The sequence below is a fragment of the Arachis duranensis genome, chromosome 8 (assembly GCF_000817695.3).
Source record: "Arachis duranensis cultivar V14167 chromosome 8, aradu.V14167.gnm2.J7QH, whole genome shotgun sequence".
NCBI classification, from domain to species: domain Eukaryota; kingdom Viridiplantae; phylum Streptophyta; class Magnoliopsida; order Fabales; family Fabaceae; genus Arachis; species Arachis duranensis.
In genome coordinates this window covers 36450266-36455246 of record NC_029779.3, presented here as the reverse complement: position 1 = coordinate 36455246, position 4981 = coordinate 36450266, and positions in this window count along the sequence as shown.

Here is a 4981-nt window from a genome sequence, read left to right as displayed (position 1 = left end):
ATATATTAAAAATAAAATAAAACTGCAGGTACTGAAACCAAAATTTAAAGAAGACATCTTTTAGTCTCTCTCCAGTCTCCCCCACATCAAAAAATTCTAATACTCTGTCCCGTCATTCTCTCATTGAGTTATCTTCTAAGCACCTTTTACATTTTAAACCTTTGTTTTTTGTTTGTCACATTTTTAAGATTATTTTAATATTTTAATATTATTTTAATGCATTATNCTAAGACAGAGCGGAATAAAACGGATACAGAATAGGTGTATACTCATAAATTTAGGTATAATCGTATGAAGTAAAAATTAAAATATCCGTAAATAATATGATGGGTAATAGGACAATAAGTAATAAGCATATGTTCAGAACGAGTATGTGTACTTAAGATATCCATCCCACCTTTGTTAGTCTTAGTTTCTATAATTAATACAAAAAATATTTCTAACAATATTGGAAAATCTTGAAATTGATGATTATCACATCATAAGAGTATAATTCAAAATATAATTGGATTTATGTCAGATTATTTTTGAGTTATAGTTGTTCTTTGATGTTAGGTAGCGTTTGTTTTGCAGTACTAGGACAGAGACTGAGAGACTGAGATACAGTATCATGTTTGTTGGCTCAGAGACTGGTACTAAAATTTCTGTTTCTGTCCCAAAATTTCAGTATTTCAGTGCCTCCAAAATGTAGGGACACAGGGGACTGATATTTTTAGAAACAGAGACTGAAATTTTAATAATATTTTATACCTAAAATACTCTCATTTTAATTAATTAATTCCAATTTTATCCTTTGTGCAAATTAAATTAGAATTTTATTCTTGTTTCAATTTTTGTCTCTCACTTGGCACCAAACAGAATACTAAAACTTATTTCAGTCTCTGTCTCTTAATCTCTGTCTCTCAGTCTCAGTCTTTCAGTATCTGTCTCTCCACCAAACGCTACCTTAGAGTCTGATTCTAATTCAAAAACTTGAAAGTTATGAATACACCACGCTTTCACTTTTTCTAATGATCTTTGTGTTATGGGCAGTTAGGGCATAAAATACTCTAATCAACTAAGCTATTGGACAGTCTCCCAATATTTCTGAATATTTTTTTCTCTCTTCTTTCTTTTCTTTCACTTGTCACCTTCATGATAAAGAGAAAACCAAAATCTATTTTTTTTAGAGAGGTTTTCTTTTCTTATTTGTCACGTATCTCTTTTGAATATCATAACATCTATATTTCTATTTTAAAGAGAGAGAAGAAGGATATCTTTTATTATTTAAAACTTCCACTAATTCTATTTTTTTATTGAGTAACAGCCATCATATTTAACTCACTATAATTAGAATTACTTTCATTCATTACATGGATCACATTATTATTTTAATAAAATAACTTACAACCCTGTCATGCTCTATTGTCATCCCTATATGTTTCAGCTAGGGGTGTAACACTCTACCGCATATAGAGTTTTACACTTAAGCCGGAAAACAGAGGTGATGTGGTATTACGATCTCTAAAATAAATAAATAAATAAATTGAAAAAATTTAATATTCGAGGAGTCTTGAAGGTTGGTTTAAGCAAGTTCGCAAAAAATAAAAGCACAACAGTCAAGGTAACGATTACTTGCGTACAAAGAAAAGTAAAGGCACGTATATATAATAAGAGCGGAGTGTCAAAATATACAAAATATTCAAGCTTTGGACTCAATCTGCGAGTCTAAGGCTGACCAGAGAATATTTACATATATATATACAATCCCAAGTCGCAGAATACTCAAAATGAACCCTAGTTCTCCATCAAGCCTCTATGAGACACAAAAGTATATATATATATACAGCATGGTAATGGTTCCAATATATAAGGTTCCGAAAAAGCCAAAAGAACCACGACAATCATATTTAAATTTAAAGAATAAGCTAAATCATATTTTGGGTATATAATCTAGGGTTTTCAGGTTTATAACTCAAAATTCTAACTTAACCCTTCAAATCCTGCTCCATCCATCCCTTCAGAAAACCGATGGAACTGCCTTCATTACTCCTCTGCCAGACAAGGGGCATCTCAATTGCACAGACAAACAATACAAACAAAAAAATACAAATAGAATGCAATTGCAGTAGGTAAAACATATAGCAAGTAGACATAGTAATTCAAATAGACAAATCCAAGTAAGGCAAACTCAAATAAATCAAACAAATGCATATGATGAATGCCTGCCCTATGGCCGATGAGGCTCATATGTCGGTTATAAAGCCAAACTTGACATGTCCGGTAGCTAACCCTGTACAGAACACCAAACACGAAGCAAGTAAGACCAAACCGCAACCCTTACATCTTACCCACGTACTCGGAGGAGGGGACAACTTCACCCTACCTCTTACCTAGGTGGTGTTACAATTCTCAACTCGGAGCAAGCGACGACAGAACTCAACCCTTGCATCTTACCCGGAGTCCCGAATTCTCCTCCGAAGCAAGTGGATAACACCACTTCATCTTACCCGGCGTTTCGGCTCTTACCCGGAGCAAGTGGACAATACCACTGCATCTTACCCGGAGTCTTAACTTATATCTGGAGTGAGTGGATAACGCCACCACCTCTTATCTGGAGTCTCATATATATACCTCAATATCATTCAATTCATTCAAATATCATACTTAAAAATCAATCCTTCTCATCCTTCACTCTCAATATCATTTCAATTCTTTCATATTCATTCAAGATTCATAATTAACTCAGTTTTCATCATTCTTCTTCCTCCTCTCTTACCCGGAGCAGGTGAATAATGTCACTGCCTTTTACCCGAGGTCACATATATCTCATCTAATTACAAATTATTATTACTTCCATCATCCTCATCAATCTCCTCTCATTCAATGTTACCAACGCCTCATTAGTTCAGTTAATACTTTGCAAAACCCTTCCAAATGTCTCAATTTATTTGACACACTCATCCTTATTCTAAGGCCTAAAGGCTCACTAACGGACCTTAAACAATAATAAGGGAGATCTGGAAAGTTAGAGAATTGGTTTAGTATGCAAAAATCTCACTTTTAGTCAAAACAGAGGTCTCGCGTACACAAGTTTATGTCCACATAGGCATGCCATATCTCACGTATGTAAGGGTGTAATTCGCTATCTCACGTACGCGAGCCCTGTCCACATACGCGAGTCCTGTAGACAGAAACAAATTCCCACGTACGCAGCCATGTGTCCGCGTACGCGGGACCTGTGGTTTTTCCAAAAAGCTGTTACTACCAGCAGAAACACTTTTACCCACCAAATTTTTGATGCGCATAACTTTTTTGTTAGAAAATATTTTCTGTCCATTCTTTGAACGGTGTAAACTTCACAGACCCAATTTTCATATGAAACAAATTTGAAAAGGTTTGAGGATCTGAAAGTCGAGTTATGCCTTGCCAAAGTTGGTAAAAAAAATTATGTTTTTATCAAAAATCACCAACCCTCAATTTTACCAAAGCCTCAATACATAACCCATTATTTCACAGCTATCACAACCCCAATGCTCACAAACATTATTCATTATCAATACATAACTCTCATTAATACCTCTAAGCATCCTCAATCTAAACCACACTTAATTATTATTCATTGCAAATCTCATCATCACAACTCAACATCATCATCATTCATCACACATTCTCATTAACATCATTATTTAACACAAATCATCATCAATCATTTATCATACATTTTAGTCACTCACTCAACAAATTCTTACAATAAGTCACTAATTCTTAACCTTCCATATCATACAACTTATCCTATAGTCATCTAGCCTAAGTTTTTATGAAATATTACATGTTATCTATGAGAAACCAAAATCATACCTTAGCCGATTCCCCGTTAAAGCCCAAGGTCCACTTGACAAGCTTCCAATGTTTCCAAATCAACTTAATCACCGTAATTTGGTTCTAATTCACCAATTTGTCTCCAACCAACACAATATTCATCCTAATTTCATGCAAGGTCATATACCCAACATCATAAAATCAAAGAAACCAAAAGGGTTACGAACTCCTTACCTTGTCCATTAGAATATTAGGGTAAAACCCACTTATAATCCATGCTAGAGTATCCCTAAACCATCAAAATCACAAAAATCTCTCAATACACATACCCAAATCACAAAACTAAAAGGGGAAGAACTGGACACAAAATTAGAAATTTCTTACCAAATTGTTGGGTGAATTTTTTAGAGAATTTCAAGACGAATGCGTGACCGCTAACGGCTCATGAATCGGAACTCCAAATTGAAAGTTACGTGGAAATGAAATTGAATCAAGGGTATGAGTGTTCTTGGCATGCAGCTCTCTCTTCTGCACCATGTTTCCTTGAAATGAGAAGGAAAAGAGCCTGCTTAAGTGTTTTATATACTAGGCCATGGGTCTAGTTTGAGTCTGGTCCAACTGGTTCGGTTTGTTTAGTCTAAAACTTTTAAAATTAATATCAAAATTCATATTTTAATTATTTATACCCTTCTAACTTATTAAATTTAATTTTCTAATTCATTTAAATAAAAATTAATTTATTGATTAACTACTTATTAATTATTCGGGATTTACAAAGGGTGTACATGACCTGGCCCCGTCTGGATCCAAACACTTTGAGGGCTAAGTTGGTGTGATTTTATCTGGTCTAGGACCGGGTAAAAATCTCAAAAATAGACCTGGTCATTATTTAGATCCGGATCCAGGTCAAGGCGAACCCGACTTCATCTGGCCCCATATGCACCCTAAAGGGGCGAAAAAAGGTATATATATTTTAAATTAATTCCAATATTATGTTATATTTATTATAAGTTTATTATTTTATTTTTAATCACACTTATTGAATTAGAAAATAGATCAAAGAAACATGAAATTTGAATTTATAGACAAATTCAAGGCTAAATATGAATATCAACTTCTCAGTAACAAGTATATGTTTTTCTTCTTTATAAATAAGTGCATCATAATTTTTTGACATAAA